At 40.5% G+C, this 17,912-nt stretch overlaps 1 protein-coding gene and 1 long non-coding RNA gene across 2 annotated transcripts in view; both read left to right on the top strand.

Moving 5' to 3' along the window:
* Window positions 1-17,912, top strand: part of LOC113038196 (keratinocyte-associated transmembrane protein 2-like) — a 71,395-nt gene that overhangs the window by 49,007 nt on the left and 4,476 nt on the right. The window lies entirely within an intron of this gene.
* LOC113038200 (uncharacterized) lies at window positions 14,840-16,507 on the top strand. Its single transcript, XR_003274739.1, has 3 exons — window positions 14,840-14,853; window positions 14,942-14,994; window positions 16,374-16,507. It is a non-coding gene; the product is annotated as an uncharacterized LOC113038200 (long non-coding RNA).

Here is a 17,912-nt window from a genome sequence, read left to right on the forward strand (position 1 = left end):
AATTCAATTTCCATTTAAAAAAAGCTTTGGGATGACAACTAGACTTCCTAATAAGACATTTTCTAATCCAAAAGTTATTACATTTGACATTGGAAAGCTCCAAACCTCCAATAGACAATTGGGGCTTTTCACAAACGGATATTCTGTAGCTACAGAATGACCTCACCATATGCAAAAGTTTAGGTGAAATAGAATTAGTAACCCAGTTATAAACTTTAGGTGATGAATTTACTCCAAAAAGGTTGATAAATTGTAGGAATAAAAGTTACCATCCTTATTCAATAAATCCAAAATAAAAATAACACCTTTGTCAACCCAATCCTTAATAAAGATAGATTTTTTTCCACAAAGCACATTCTGATTGTTCCATATAATACTCCTATGAGGGGAAAAATTGTGGCAAAAGGCAAGCTTGCAGGCCTCCAAGGCTTGCTTATGAAAATTAGCAAGATTGAGCGGAAGTTTGTTGCATTTAAAATCGCAAGAAAATAAAAAAATCAACCCTCCACATTTTTCAAAATATAAATTTAGGTATGTGAAACCATAACAAATTAGAATCAGCATTCAGGCAACGTTTAATCCAGCCGATCTTGAAAACCTGATTGAGAGTACTGAAGTCCAAAGCATTCACATATTTTTCCACAAGAATTTAAACAGTATAGAGTCAATAGATGAGCAAGTTTTCGGGTTGACGTATAAGGTCAAAGCTGGGTAAACAATCCTAGAAATGCCTTCAGCTTTAGCTATCAGGACACGACCATAGATAGTTAAATTTCTTTGTAGCCAGCAATTGAAGACATTCTTCAATTTTTTTGTCCGTTGTGAAAAATTATTTAAAATTCTATCTTCGGGTGATTTACTTATTAAAATGCCTAAATATCTAACAGAACTTTTGACCTCAATACCTTCTATATGATGTTTTTCAAGACTGTGAATAGGTATAATTTCACTTTTATTTCTATTAACTGTGAGACCAGAAGCACTAGAAAAGGTTTTTAAAGCTTCCAAAATCACAGGAACCTGTTTCTCATCTTTTAAAAACAGACAGGTGTAATCCGCCAGTTGACTAATTAAAAAAGTGTGTTCAGCTACAACAATACCTTGAACATCTGTGACTAATAAAAATAAAAATGGTGAAAAAGGACACCCTTGTCTGATGCCCCTGCTAATTGTAAACCGGGGAGAAACACCATTCACCAATGACACATTGCTGTTAATATTTTTGTAAAAAGTCTGAACTATTCTAATAATGGAAGAGCCAAAACCAAATTTGCGCAAAGATTCAAACATAAACTCATGCTCGACCGTGTCAAAGGCCTTATAAAAGTCTAAAAATAAAATGATTGCACCATCATTGATCAATTCATTATAATCTAACATATCTAAAACAAGCCGAATGTTATTTGCTGTATGCCTACCTTTCATAAAGCCAGATTGGGAAACTGAGACAATTTCTTCTAAACATGGTTTCAGTCTATTTGCATAAAGGGAAGCTAATAATTTATAATCCGAATTAAGTAAAGTAATTGGGCGCCAATTATCTAAATATGAGGAATCTTTGTTAGGCTTTGGGATTAAAGTGATCAAGCCCTGCTTCATGGATTCAGTCAATTCAACTTTCTTTACACAGTCTTTAAAAACTTCAAAAACAAGCTTATTTATGTCTTGCCAAAAGGTCCTATAAAATTCAAAAGGGAGTCCATCTGGACCAGGGCTTTTATTGAGGGGGGCTTTCTGGATTCTCATATCCAACTCTTCCATAGGCAAATCCATCTCACAAGACGACCGATTTCCATCACTTATAATAGGTGTGAATGCTTGAACTCTCTCAAAAAAACTATCAGCAAACTGAGGATTAAACGAGGAAGAATAAAGCTGTGAATAAAAATTAGAAACTCTAGCTTCATCTGTGACCAAATTGCCCTCAATATCTAGAGAACATATTTTCTTAGATTCCCCTCTTTTCTTTTCTAAATTAAAAAAATATGCTGAATTTTTTTCTCAGAATTCTAGCCACTTTACTCTGGATCGAATAAAGGCACCCTTAGCCTTTTCTACATAAAAGTTATTTAAATCTTCCTTAAGATTGTGCAGTTTTACTTTATCATCTTCACTAGTCTGTTGCTTGCCTAAAATTTGATTCATTTCACTTAATATGGAGGTATACTTTAAAGATTTTGCCTTGGCTAACTGTTTACTAAATCGAATAGAAAATTTTCTACACTCGTACTTAAACATTTCCCAATTAGAAGATATTGAAACATCAGGTTTTGCTTTAAATTCTTCAATGATGCTCTTAATACCCAAACAATAAGAGGGAATCTGTAGAGAACAATTTAGTTTCCAATATCCAGGGTTTCTGTGACAACCAGTACCAGAATCAGACAAAATAAGATCAATAAAAGCATGATCTGTGAGGGGAGCAGGAAAGATACTACTGGACTTAATAAAAGAAGATATAAAGTCTGATGTAAGCCAGTAATCTATACGCGATTTTCTCGAAAGATCTTTACTGAACCAAGTATATGAACAATCTTTATCGTGCATAAACCTGTAAGCATTCAAAAGAGAAAGGTTACTACAAAAATCATTAATAATAGTTTTACATCTGCATGACTCTCGTTTTGGGGGAAATCTATCCAGACATAGGTCAGGAGCTTCATTAAAATCTCCCCCAACTATTACTGCAGCAGATGGATATTTCCCTTTAAATCAAGAATTTTAGAAGACAGATCCTGAAAAAATAAGTTATTTTGTGTATGATTATTAAAACCATAAACATTAACCAAGATAAAGAAAAAATCCCCTAGAAGAATGACAGCAATAATCCATCTACCCTCGGTAGAAGAAAAGGACTGCAGAATCGAGCCACTAAAATTATGGTCAAATAAAATCAAAACTCCAGCGGAGTGATTAGTACCATGACAAAATAAAACCTTACTTCCCCACTGATTGCGCCAAAATGTTTCATCTTCATAACCAGAATGTGTTTCTTGAAAAAAATAAACATCCCTTTTCTGTGACGTACAAAATAAAAATAAAGCCTTGCGTTTAGATAAATCACGAATCCCCCGTACATTAAGAGAAAAACAAGACAGTTTAACCGCCATATGAACAGTAACAAAAAGAGAAAAATAAAATAAAAATACTATACAACTACAATCGTAACAAAGTTATGAAATGTAATACAGAATAAAACTTGCAAAACTTGAAACATATCCATACCCCTTAATAACGGTTTAGGCTATCCGTTATGTTCCCTCCTTTGCTTACCTTAACATATTAATGCTCATACAAATTTGTCAGAATTTTGCTAATGTCAATAAATGTCTCGATTAACAAAAGTTCAGACAAAACGGCAAAAATCAGACATCGTCTGCAGAAAACCTCCTTCCATCCACGATAGCATTTGGCCCCCTGAAGCCAGCACGGCGACCCTCCTTTCGGGCTTTCTCCACCAAAGGCCACAGCTTGTTCCGTGCTTCCTTCTTCCTCTGCGTCAGGTCCTCTGAGATCCTAATCTTCTTCTGTTTGAGCACTTCTGATCGTCTTGCATCAGCCCAGACACGACCGCGGTGAGATCGAGAGAGAAATTGTCGTACGCGGGCGTCGAGCGGCAACCTCGCGCTCTCTCTCGTGAAGCCAATAAAGAAGTGACTAAAACTGCAATTCATCGACAGGCCGCTTGAGGCTGGCTGCAGAAGGAGTCAGTCCCATAGACTCCCCATGTTAAAATGCCCAACTTTACAGCAGAAAAAAACATGTTTACAGCCTGGTTCAAAAAATGATTTTGGTCTATATTGAAAATTTTGCCCTTCATGACAACTGTGAGGGGGTGAATTTTTTTTATAACTCATCCGTTTAAATTATATTAAGCCTTAAATTTCTGCATAATTAAGGGCATGGCCACTTGAGTGACAGGTGGATTGCCGCTGCTGACATTGCCGTCGCGCTAGGTGGGCGTGGCTTCAGCAATCAGCTCCCGCCTTTTTGCCCATTTTCGATTATCCGGGAGAGTCGCGCGGCTGACAAGATGTCGACAGCCCGCTCTGCACACTTTAGGCTTCAAAATCGCTATTGAGGAGTCTATGGGTGACGTCACGGACACTACGTCCATATTTTTTTACAGTCTATGGCGGGCGTGCATTGCCCAGTTTGGGGCCAAGCCTGTGCACAACATCAGTCGAAGACTGCAGAACATCTGCTAAGCCTGGTGACACCTGAAGAAAAATGTCCATTGTTACCATCTTGACATTCTCCCCAACTTCCTCCAGCACACCCGAAATCCTCAGATTCCAACGCCTCTTGTAAGCATCCAGCTCATCCACTTTACCCCATAAGCGTTTATTTTCTGCAGCCAGCGAAGATAGCTGGGAGTCCATTTTATCAGATTTAACAGCTGTAGTCTCTGTTTTTTTGTCAACGGCGTCAACCCGTGTTGTGAGCTCGGAGATGAGGGTGGAATTGGATGCAACCGATTTCTCGACCTCCAGAAGTTTCTCCAGAAAGTCATCCTGCTTCTTACCCAGTCTCTCTATGGGCTAGTTGCACAAGATGGCGCCGGTGAGCTTCAGCGACGCGAGTGTGTGCGTACTTATTTCCGGTCTTGCGACGCTCGCACTGACTGTAAGGGAAACTTACATATGAAACTTGGCTAGATGTATATAATTAAAGATTTTCAAATTTAACAGCCCATAGTGGTATATCAAAAACATGGGGAAACATCCTCCCTATATTTTGCGTACCTCTGTGTGGAAATTCATCAAGATACAACGCGGAGATTGCTTTATTCTTCTGTTGATTATGTGGATCAGCGTCAGTTCAGGTCCACAGGGATTTCTTTTTTCAAACACAAACCTCTCAAATATGCAATACTTTTCATTTTCGAAGAGCTGGTTTTGTTCTGTTATGTAAGATAATTGTTTCTGACTGTCAAACAAGACGCACAGAGATTTCTGATAAAGCGTTTTATTAACTTTATTTGATAACAATTTATAACTAACTGTACAATTAAACGTAGTATAATTATGGTAGGTTTGCCTTAAATAAAAGATCGCTGTTTGCATTCATGTGTTTTTATCTGGTTATTTGTTTTGTGAAAGATCTGCAGCATAAATCATTATATGTCTAGGAGTAGCCATTGTTATTGTTTTGCATTAATTATCAGATTAAACAGATATTAAAAGTCACGTATTTTTTACTGTGTAAAATAATCTTGTGAAAATAACGATAAAACGGACTGATGTATGTGTACAATTGAGAAATGGATACTTCTGAAGATAAATCGCAGCCCACGTCTCACGAGGTAAATATTTCATATAAAAATAATAATAACAATGCAAACATCTTCAAGAAATAAGTAATTTGTACATTTACATATTTGGTAAGATAAAATACATCATATAGCTGTGTATACACACCATGAGTTAAACTTTCATCTCGTGAACAATAGTGAACATTAGTGTATTTAATTCAACAGGACCGAAACATACACCGGTTTCAAATCCACTGGCTCAGTTAACATTTGTAGTATAGTGATAATAGCAGTGTATATCTTATTTGCATATGAAGTGATATTATAAATCCCGTAAACATATAGGAGGTAATATTTGGACTTCTCTGGTTCTCTGCACTGACTTTAAGCACAGCCGGAAATACCTACGCACACACTCGCAAGACCGGAAATCCAAGATGGCGGAGATATGCAACTAGCCCATTGCCTCCAGCAAAACGGCATTAGAGGGGTCTGAGGACGGGCGTCGCATTTTCGGTAACAGGCTTGCCGCTGGAGACTCGGGAAGACACACATCCAATGAATCCAGATCATGGGCAGTTTTAGAATAATTATGTATACGTTTAACACTTTCAAATTTCGAAGTATCGTCCACCTCCATCATGACGCCACACAGGAAAGCTCAAATCCACGTGTTGTGCAACGACGTTAATGAACTTTGAGGGGAAAAAATTTGGAATTCGCAAAACACAGTATCTTTGAAGTATAGGGAGCGTGAACAAAACTAAAATCAGCCCATTGATGACAAAAGAACCTTTAAAGGGGAATAATAATCAAGTTTTGCACAAAATTCAGAGAAGAGACATGGTGTCTATGGTAAAAACACCCTGATCTGTTTATTTATTATTTTTTTTATTAATTAACAAGATCAAAATTACATGTATAAAACAAACATTATACATGATATAGACAAACATTACACATGAAATAAACAATTTCACAATAGGGGGCTGTACACCCTGATCTGGTAACTCCCATTACTTGCCTGCCGATGACGTCAGCGAGGAAGATGGCGGCGGCGACGGCAAGGAAGACGGGATCTATGAACTCCGCGATGCGAATAATGGCAGTTTTACTGTCAATGCAGATCCTTTCTATGAACTGCGCATCTGTAGCGAAAGGTTAGTGGTGGATTTCCCTATAAACATTAACAGCTTGTTCCCCCTGGCCAGTGGTGTCATTTACTCTTGGCAAAAAGAGTTCGTGCTCCGTTGTAAAACTTCGTCTGTCAGTTAACAACGTTAAATTAATCCCAAGTGACGTTAACGTTACTCTTCAAGCGTCTTTCTCATCAAATGTTTGTGTCGAGGTCACGATAAATGGCACGTTTACATAACGTTACATGAATACTGCACAGAAAACAGAAAGACCTCCGGGGCATGTTCAAGTTTAAAACGGTACGCATTGCGCAACGTTTTGCTGCGGTTTTCGGGTTGAACGTCATGTTTCCTGGAAACGGCGTGCACCGTTGTGCAACGGGGTTTGATATGTGTTTTCTCGTTTGGTGGGTGTATCAGAACTGCAGTCCAATCAACATGTTTATAAAGCATGCGGTATTAAAGTGAACTCGCACAATGGCTTCAAGGAAAATAATGTACAAATGTGTTCGTTGCAGCTCGGTATACGCAACAACTGAGGATGTTAGAAGACATGTTTATCGTAAGTTTTATTGTAAAAATATAGGATGTCAACATAATAATGTAGTTGTTTATATTTTAGCTTCATTGCAAGTGTATGACATTTGGTATATAAATAAATAATGGTAATAAAGTGCTTTCCCTAAAAATGAGAAAGAAAATGCAGGGTATTAAAACCGTATGAACTACAAATAAAGTCAGTATGTGAGGCTAAATAGATGTGTTTTAGTCTGAATTAGGTAAGAAACACTAACACAAATAATGGCCGAACACGAAGAAACACCAACACAAAAAACGTTGTGCAATGTTTTGTCGGGGCTGAACACAGCCTTGGTGATTCTGAGACCGGAAGTCTCGTGCTGTTGGTTGTGACATGGTCAGTTTCTCAACTGTCAAGCTTCTGTAAACACTGGAATTGTTTACATCTCACAATACAATTTAAATTTCCAAATTCTGGCTTTTTTTGTCAGAATTGTGAGATAGATTCTGAACTATGAGGAAACCAAATTTAAATAATCTTTTATTTTTATAATGCGACGGAAAAACAGGCTTGCATACATTTCAACTTTTATTTTATTACATTACGTATTAGTCCATGATGAACCATAATAGTGTTATTTATTATAGCTTTGGAAATAAAAGTGTAACACGAGATAAAATGTAAATCTGGTCAATCCGGTTAGGGTTTCTGTGAACATAGATCTATAGATCATCTTGTCAAACTGTTGATCTGACTTTTATAGACATAATTATAACATTATGTATTCAGTTTCTTGTGTTCTTATTACCTTTTCACTCAGAAAAATATCTAATCATGCTTTAATGTGCCAGAATAAAGAGCTTGCATCATTGTCTGCTGTTGTTAATGGGAAAGGCATCCAGTCTGAACAGAAACAGGAATAAAACTTATGAAAAATGATCAACAGAAGGATATTTAAAAGCAGAGGCAGGGAAATCAGATCGTGTATACGTGAACCAAACTAGATTCTGAAAGGTAATACATTATTATGGTATTAAAGTTTGTTCTTATTAAATAAACACATTGGGCAAAAATTGGTATTCCCAATTGTTCATGATTTATGTCTATGGGAAATGCAAAAATTGGAAATTGTATATCTCACGTGAATATTAACCAGGTAGATGACATGTAATCTGCATTATGTAATGAGATTCCAAATATTAAGTACTTGTAATTGGATTATAACACATTACAAAATAATTTTAAGCACAAAAATTGTTACATTTCTTCTTTTTAAAAAAATTATAATTTATATATTAATTATTTGATCACTAAATTGACTATTTAACCATATATTTCTGTCTCTTTGGAAGGTTTTTGTCTTTTTAAAATGATTGATTGAAATTTTCTCATTCCATTCATTCCACCAAAACACCTGCAGACCGGGCTGAGCCCAACAACAAAGCACCCGCAGACCGGGCCGAGTCCAACAACAAAGCACCCTCAGACCGGGCCGAGTCCAACGACAAAGCACCCTCAGACCGGGCCGAGTCCAACAACAAAGCACCCTCAGACCGGGCCGAGCCCAACGACAAAGCACCCGCAGACCGGGCCGAGTCCAACGACAAAGCACCCGCAGACCGGGCCGAGCCCAACGACAAAGCACCCGCAGACCGGGCCGAGTCCAACGACAAAGCACCCGCAGACCGGGCCGAGTCCAACGACAAAGCACCCTCAGACCGGGCCGAGTCCAACGACAAAGCACCCTCAGACCGGGCCGAGCCAAACGACAAAGCACCCTCAGACCGGGCCAAGTCCAACGACAAAGCACCCTCAGACCGGGCCGAGTCCAACAACAAAGCACCCTCAGACCGGGCCGAGTCCAACAACAAAGCACCCTCAGACCGGGCCGAGTCCAACAACAAAGCACCCTCAGACCGGGCCGAGTCCAACGACAAAACACCCTCAGACCGGGCCGAGTCCAACGACAAAGCACCCTCAGACCGGGCCGAGTCCAACGACAAAGCACCCTCAGACCGGGCCGAGTCCAACGACAAAGCACCCTCAGACCGGGCCGAGTCCAACGACAAAACACCCTCAGACCGGGCCGAGTCCAACGACAAAGCACCCTCAGACCGGGCCGAGTCCAACAACAAAGCACCCTCAGACCGGGCCGAGTCCAACAACAAAGCACCCTCAGACCGGGCCGAGTCCAACAACAAAGCACCCTCAGACCGGGCCGAGCCCAACGACAAAGCACCCGCAGACCGGGCCGAGTCCAACAACAAAGCACCCTCAGACCGGGCCGAGCCCAACGACAAAGCACCCGCAGACCGGGCCGAGTCCAACGACAAAGCACCCGCAGACCGGGCCGAGTCCAACGACAAAGCACCCGCAGACCGGGCCGAGTCCAACGACAAAGCACCCGCAGACCGGGCCGAGTCCAACGACAAAGCACCCGCAGACCGGGCCGAGTCCAACGACAAAGCACCCTCAGACCGGGCCGAGCCAAACGACAAAGCACCCTCAGACCGGGCCAAGTCCAACGACAAAGCACCCTCAGACCGGGCCGAGTCCAACGACAAAGCACCCTCAGACCGGGCCGAGTCCAACAACAAAGCACCCTCAGACCGGGCCGAGTCCAACAACAAAGCACCCTCAGACCGGGCCGAGTCCAACAACAAAGCACCCTCAGACCGGGCCGAGTCCAACAACAAAGCACCCTCAGACCAGGCCGAGTCCAACAACAAAGCACCCTCAGACCGGGCCGAGTCCAACGACAAAGCACCCTCAGACCGGGCCGAGTCCAACGACAAAGCACCCTCAGACCGGGCCGAGTCCAACAACAAAGCACCCTCAGACCGGGCCGAGTCCAACAACAAAGCACCCTCAGACCGGGCCGAGTCCAACGACAAAACACCCTCAGACCGGGCCGAGTCCAACGACAAAGCACCCTCAGACCGGGCCGAGTCCAACGACAAAGCACCCTCAGACCGGGCCGAGTCCAACAACAAAGCACCCTCAGACCGGGCCGAGTCCAACAACAAAGCACCCTCAGACCGGGCCGAGCCCAACGACAAAGCACCCGCAGACCGGGCCGAGTCCAACGACAAAGCACCCGCAGACCGGGCCGAGTCCAACGACAAAGCACCCGCAGACCGGGCCGAGTCCAACGACAAAGCACCCTCAGACCGGGCCGAGTCCAACGACAAAGCACCCTCAGACCGGGCCGAGCCAAACGACAAAGCACCCTCAGACCGGGCCAAGTCCAACGACAAAGCACCCTCAGACCGGGCCGAGTCCAACGACAAAGCACCCTCAGACCGGGCCGAGTCCAACGACAAAGCACCCTCAGACCGGGCCGAGTCCAACGACAAAACACCCTCCGACCGGGCCGAGCCCAACGACAAAGCACCCGCAGACCGGGCCGAGTCCAACGACAAAGCACCCTCAGACCGGGCCGAGCCAAACGACAAAGCACCCTCAGACCGGGCCAAGTCCAACGACAAAGCACCCTCAGACCGGGCCGAGTCCAACAACAAAGCACCCTCAGACCGGGCCGAGTCCAACAACAAAGCACCCTCAGACCGGGCCGAGTCCAACAACAAAGCACCCTCAGACCGGGCCGAGTCCAACAACAAAGCACCCTCAGACCGGGCCGAGTCCAACAACAAAGCACCCGCAGACCGGGCCGAGTCCAACAACAAAGCACCCTCAGACCGGGCCGAGTCCAACGACAAAGCACCCTCAGACCGGGCCGAGTCCAACGACAAAGCACCCTCAGACCGGGCCGAGTCCAACGACAAAGCACCCTCAGACCGGGCCGAGTCCAACGACAAAGCACCCTCAGACCGGGCCGAGTCCAACATCAAAGCACCCTCAGACCGGGCCGAGTCCAACAACAAAGCACCCTCAGACCGGGCCGAGTCCAACAACAAAGCACCCTCAGACCGGGCCGAGTCCAACGACAAAGCACCCTCAGACCGGGCCGAGTCCAACGACAAAGCACCCTCAGACCGGGCCGAGTCCAACGACAAAGCACCCTCAGACCGGGCCGAGTCCAACGACAAAACACCCTCGGACCGGGCCGAGACCAACGACAAAACACCCTCGGACCGGGCCGAGCCCAACAACAAAGCACCCGCAGACCGGGCCGAGTCCAACGACAAAGCACCCGCAGACCGGGCCGAGTCCAACGACAAAGCACCCGCAGACCGGGCCGAGTCCAACGACAAAGCACCCTCAGACCGGGCCGAGTCCAACGACAAAGCACCCTCAGACCGGGCCGAGCCAAACGACAAAGCACCCTCAGACCGGGCCAAGTCCAACGACAAAGCACCCTCAGACCGGGCCGAGTCCAACAACAAAGCACCCTCAGACCGGGCCGAGTCCAACAACAAAGCACCCTCAGACCGGGCCGAGTCCAACAACAAAGCACCCTCAGACCGGGCCGAGTCCAACGACAAAGCACCCTCAGACCGGGCCGAGTCCAACGACAAAACACCCTCAGACCGGGCCGAGTCCAATGACAAAGCACCCTCAGACCGGGCCGAGTCCAACGACAAAGCACCCTCAGACCGGGCCGAGTCCAACAACAAAGCACCCTCAGACCAAATCCTCAATGAGCCACCTTCTGATCAAAGCAAGGTCACAATCTACACCCAGAATGGAGATTCCCATTTCTTCTTCCATCTTGTCATCTTCGCTCTTATGGCGGCCATCGTGTACATCACCTGCCACAACAAGAGGAAGGTGAGCATCACAGTAGTTTGATCTAATCACAGTTTCTTCAGATCACTGCCATAGTTCTGCGAGTTACCGTATTTTCCGGACTATAAGTCGCACTTTTTTTCATAGTTTGGCTGGTCCTGCGATTTATAGTCAGGTGCGACTTATTTATAAAAATTAATTTGACATGAACCGAGAGAAATGAACCAAAAGAAATCATTACCGTCTACAGCCGCGAGAGGGCGCTCTATGATGCTCAGTTCTCCTGTAGTCTACACTGAAAACATACAGCGCCCTCTCGTGGCTGGAGACGGTAATGTTTTCTCTTGGTTCTAAATAAATGCGACTTATAGTCCGAAAAATACGGTACATTTTTTCCATGTGAAGAAATGCCACGATTAACTGAAAAATTATTTTGCATGCACCAAACAAACTTATAATGCGAATCACTTGTCAATAAAAGAGAAGCTTTGCGATTTACTGTCAAAATGCGGAACATTAAAAACGATGTAATGTATTTTTTTGAAAAGTGACATAAATATTAGTATTCTACAGCTTTAATGTGAAATAAAATCATTATAATTTTTCTTAAATACTTTCCAAAATACTTGATTTTTTTTTTATTTGGCAGTAGTAATACTTATTTTGTTTTCCAGTATAATAAATAAAAACTATCCATAATATTTTCTATCCATAGTGAAGATAATACTTTTAGCAATTACTCTCACTCAGGGATTAGTTTAGTAAGATTTTATTTTGTGTTAATTTAACTGTTGTATTATTGCAACTGAAAATAGCCTTAGATGCTGACATGGAAATAAAAATAAATAACTATTCACTGCATTATTACAATTTACGGCACAATGAATGTTTGGAAATGTAAACCGTAAACAATAACCGACTTGAACCCATGTTTAGCTGCTGGAAATACTGCTGTTCTCATCATTTTGGCCAGCGCTGTATGTTTATATAAGATCACACAGTATGTATAGTGAAGGAGATGAAGGGCAGATTAATGAGTGTTGTTTCTGACAGAGGCAGACGTCTGCTGTGAATGATCTGTCCTCTTCTCTGTGTTTCAGCTGATGCAGTTGGAACCAGCTCGACCAGAACGTCAACGAGGCCATGCCCTCTTTCAAGATTACCGACAAAACCTGTTAGCCTGCACCAAAACGCCCTCGTCCTCAAAGCCTCTCCTCTCGCACGTGTCAGTGATTTATGAATAGATTAAATGAAACAGGACAAATTTAATCTTGACAAACTATGTATCATTATAAAGATCGCTGTTTTTCAATGGAAAGCTTATAAAGACTGTATTTGCTACATTTGTGTAAGCAGTTTACATAAAAAACATGAACATTAGAAACGCTGTACATACCAGATCCGTCGTAATAACGAGTCATAAACACATCTACAGATGTAAATCCCGGTTTAGTTAGGAAGGTGAGGGTCCACTGAACGACATATAACGAAGCAATAACCTTGTAATATGGATCATAATTCCTTTGTTTACGTTTCATTTCTTCAGCGACAGAATTGTTTGCGTCCGTTATGGAATAACTCATGGTCGTAAACTGTGTCTTGGTAGTAAAAACACGGCTTGGTTTTGCAGTTTACAGAGTCACAAACAGAACGAGGCGATACACTGAAAAAAAGAATGAATGAAAAATAGGCGGAAGATAGTTTATTTGAATTTGGCGCTTTCTCCGGGGAGCTGGTGACGCGCTCTGACGCACCTGTCAGCTGATGGAGGCGGAACTTACAGCGATCATCTTTTTCCTTTCTTTCTTTTATTTTTCAGAAGTTTTTATATATGTGAGACTTTGTTTTATGTTGAATGTGAATGTATCTGCATGATTACCATCTGTTTTAGTGCAAATGAGCCCAAATCAGCTCGCTATCACTGTATGATGACGGCTATCAAAGTGAACGCGTCTAAATGAATAGAGAGAGTGGATTATTTACTTTGGCACATTTTTGTTATTACCATCTGTATAAGTGGCCATCAGCACATCAGCACTTATTTGCATCGTAATTCATTGTGAAATATGCATCTCTAGCAATCTCAGGATGTTTTATATTGGCAAACAAAGTTAAATATTTTTTTAATTTTTCTTATTCTTATTTTTCTTACTCAAATTATTCTTACTGTATTTTTCTAGTGCTCAAATAAATCATTTATATGATGTCTAAGTTTCTGTGTAGTGTTTTATAAATGAAAAAAAAAAACTATGCAGTGGTATGTTTACTGACTAAATAGTTTGTAGAAGCCTTCAATACTATTGGGAAATATATTTTCTTATATTCGGGGGGTGAGGGGTGTAGACATAGTCTCATAAAAATATTTGCAGGAGTCTCATTTTTTATTATATTTTATTCAGATTTGAAATGGAAACTCGTGAGACATGTGGCTTTCAACTCATTACTTTTCTAGATTGCTCCAGGATGCATTTCATGTATTTTTTTATCAAATAAAAAAATATTTAAGAGTGGTAAAAAAAAATTCAAGGCACTTCAGTGTCTATAACTTTTAATATTTCGAGCATTATCAAATCTGGTTGATAAAAAGTAAAGCCGAAAGGTTTTTCTTTCAAAAGACACCAAAATAATGTTTGTAACACACTGAAGTAGGGAACTATTACAATTATAAGTTTGGTAGAGCACTTTCATCTGTGAGTCCCATAATGGGGGGTCAGGTTAACAGGTTTTAAAGAAGTGCAAAGAGTTGATTACTTCACACTTTGTGTCTTATTTAATCAGGGGAAGAGGGATTGTGCTTTAGTAGTGTGTTTGCTGTGGTGCCTTTGTTCGTGTTATGACTTCAGTGAAGTTGTTTTATAGGAGATTTATGGGATATTAGTATACAACTGTTTTATTCACTGTATTCACTGCAAGCATTGCTCCATCTCAACACGACTGTAGCAGCAGCAGACGGACGCGTCATATATCAGTGCATTTGTGTAAATCTGCTCCAGCTACAACACATTACAGCTTCTTCATCTCTGATTTCCATCAGAGCACATGGAGGTTGTGTGTGTGTGTGTGTGTGTGTGTGTGAGTAGACAGCATATTGATTTCGTCTTCAATCAGTAGAAATTATGTTCAACAATAAAGCAAAAGTGTCTCTTATTATGATATTGGATTTTGTTACGCTTTATTACACATGCAAAGCAACAGATGATTCCATATTCATGAAACAAAACCTCAGCTTTTTTGTTATAAGTCTGGAGGACCAGGTACAGGCCCCCGAACACTGAGCTACACTTGATCAGACGAGAATCAGATTCTTGTGATTGAACACCAATGCTGCTTTCTTCTCCTCAGCTGGCTAAAGGGCTGAAGTTGACGTTTGATTCCTCCTTCTCTCCGAACACTGGGTACGTGATGTCTTTAGTGTGTCTGTGCTCCAGTATACTCCATGCCACTGGATTGGCATTTCCAGTGAAGATGCAATGTATAAAGGGAGGGATGTTTTTGGTTGCAAGTCTAAATTACAATGGCACAATTTGTATAATTGCAATTTAATATTTTTTTTTTTATGATATGCTTTAGGATTTACAGCATCAAAAGTAACAACAATAATAATAATCATTATTTATTTTTAATAAAAATGTAAAAACTACTAAAAGTAAATATCTCTTTATTGACAACTGCAATATTATTTTAAATGCGTATTTTATTCTCCTGATAAAAATTATTATTATTATTTTTTTTATGCAATTTAAAATATTTGTAGGGATTTAAAATTTGGCAAATATTTTGTGGTTTGCTTTAGGATTATTATATGAAGATGATGATGATTATGATAATTCTGATAATGAATATTGTTATAATTATTATTTATTTACTAATATGACAAAAAAAGAGAGAAATATTACTTGGTAGTATGTGTGTTATTATCACAAAAAATATATAAGAATTCCTGAAAAACAAAATGTTAACATTGTAAAATTTCACTCTAAAAATAACAATTATTTAATAGAAAAGATTGCGTTATTTTTGTAAAATGACTAAAATCTTAGTATTGTCTTTTTATAGCTAAACCCCCAAACACTATTTTTCCAGTAAACTGCCTGGAGCCCAATCTTTCATTGATACGCACCTCTCATTAGAAGTTTGTGAAGAAGGTTGGTGCATGTTTAGTCTGCAAATGCATGTTAAAACAGATGCAGATGGAGTGTGGATCATTTACATTTAACTGAGATGCTGAAAACACCTTGAGCTGCTGATGTGTAACTAAAAACAGTGCTGCGCTTCACTCAGAAATACACATGTGAATGATTTGATGATCACAGTAAGCCACATCGCTTTTGCTGTTTTGTTCTGATTAGTCGTGCAGCTCAAGTTAAACGAGTGCTGTATTAACACTCTTTCAGCTGATAACAGACTTTCATTCAGTGTTGTGGTTTTTCCATTGCACATGGAGTCTGAAATTTGTGCACGTTGAAAAATAAAAATACGACCTCATGTTGTATAAATCACGTTTACACACTGCCTCCAAATATTGCATCCTATATATCTCAGAATCGAATGGACTCTTTTTTTTTACTTTTTCTCTTTTAAAGAAGCAAGTCCTCACTACTTGAAGACACCAGTTAGTACAGAATTTATTTTTCCAACGGATTGATTAATATACATTGTACTCTGTGCATGATGAATTTTAAGGGTGATGAATACGAAAAAATGCATACGGGCTCCCTGAGCACTGATGTAAACTCAGTTTAGTTTCGCTGGCTTCTCTCCTGACTTCCCACAGCAAGAAGAGCCGAAAGATCAAGAGCAGCTTCCAGCATGAGCACATCAACCTGGGCTGTGACGTGGACTACGACATCAATGGCACCGCGGTGCACGGAGCCGTGGTCGTGGGCTTCGAGGGCTGGCTGGCCGGATACCAGAATGTAATTCCCTAACTTTATTTGTGATACAAAATCTAAAAGGAACAAGCCACGCCTCATGCCAATTGATCTCAGGAAAATGAGAATTCCAGAAAATTTGTCCACGAGGTGTTATTTTCTTTAAACTTGAAAAACCTTTTTTAATGTGCTTATTAGTACAATTGCTACTCATAATATCCATACCGTTTATATAAAGAGAAGTATTTAAACCAGAAACTTCGTTTTGTTAGTTCTAATATGCCATTAGGTATAGACTTGAAAACAGAGTTATATTCTTTGAATTTTATTGGAAATGCGTTCTCTTTTAGAAAAGTTTCATACTTAAATAATTGATTATTACCATCAAAAAGATCTTTTAAAAATATAATATCTCTATCGATCCATTTCTGCAAATAGAGTGACTTGTTCCCCTTAGTAATGCATTCATTATTCCATATGATGGACTTGTGTGGAGAGAAGTTGTGAGAATGACAGAGCTTCCAAGCCAAAAGAGCTTGTTGATAAAATTGGGATAGTTTTAGTGGCAATCTTGTAATATTGTAGCTACATTTCAATAAAAATTTTAGGCCTCCTACATTATTAAAAATGTTATTGGGGATAAAATACCATAATGATTCAGGTGTCCTCAAACATTCCTTCAACCATTTCACCTTAAAGGTATAATTTAAGTCACAGAAGTCCAAAAATTCAAATCCGCCTTCATCCTTCGAACCAGAGAGCACCGCTTTTTTAAAGTGATGGTGTCTGTTTTTCCACACAAAATTTGTAAATATGGTATTTATATCTTTACATATTGAATCATGAACATTAAGAGAGAGAGCAGAATAAACAAATCTTGAAATCCCTTCTGCTTTAGTCAAAAGAATCCTTCCTAAAATAGAAATATTTTTTGAAGCCATACATTTAAAATTGTTTTAGATTTCTTCAATTTAGATGAAAAATTTAGTTGTTGACGTTGTTTGTGATCCTTGCAGATATGAATACCTAAATACTTTACACATTTCTTAACAGGTAAATTAAACATTTTTTTCTCTTCAGTCTGATACAGGCATAGGACTTAACATTTAGATTTGTTAAGCATTAAACCCGAAGCAGCAGAGAATTGGTCAATTAGTGTTATAGCTTTATCAATTTGATGTTTGTCATTCAAAAAGAGAGCTGTATCATCCGCTAGTTGAGTTACTATAATTTCCTTACCGAAAATAGACAATCCCTTAATAATAGGACTGTGTTTAATATGTAATGATAGTAATTCAACCACCAGCAGGAACAAAAATGGTGAAATAGGGCAACCCTGGCGAACTCATCTCAGTACAGGGAATCTTTTGGTTGTGTTGGGATATAATATCACAGAACTATCAATATTTTTATAAAGCATTTCAACTATAGATATAAAATTT

Source organism: Carassius auratus, chromosome 21, assembly GCF_003368295.1.
Source record: "Carassius auratus strain Wakin chromosome 21, ASM336829v1, whole genome shotgun sequence".
NCBI lineage: Eukaryota > Metazoa > Chordata > Actinopteri > Cypriniformes > Cyprinidae > Carassius > Carassius auratus.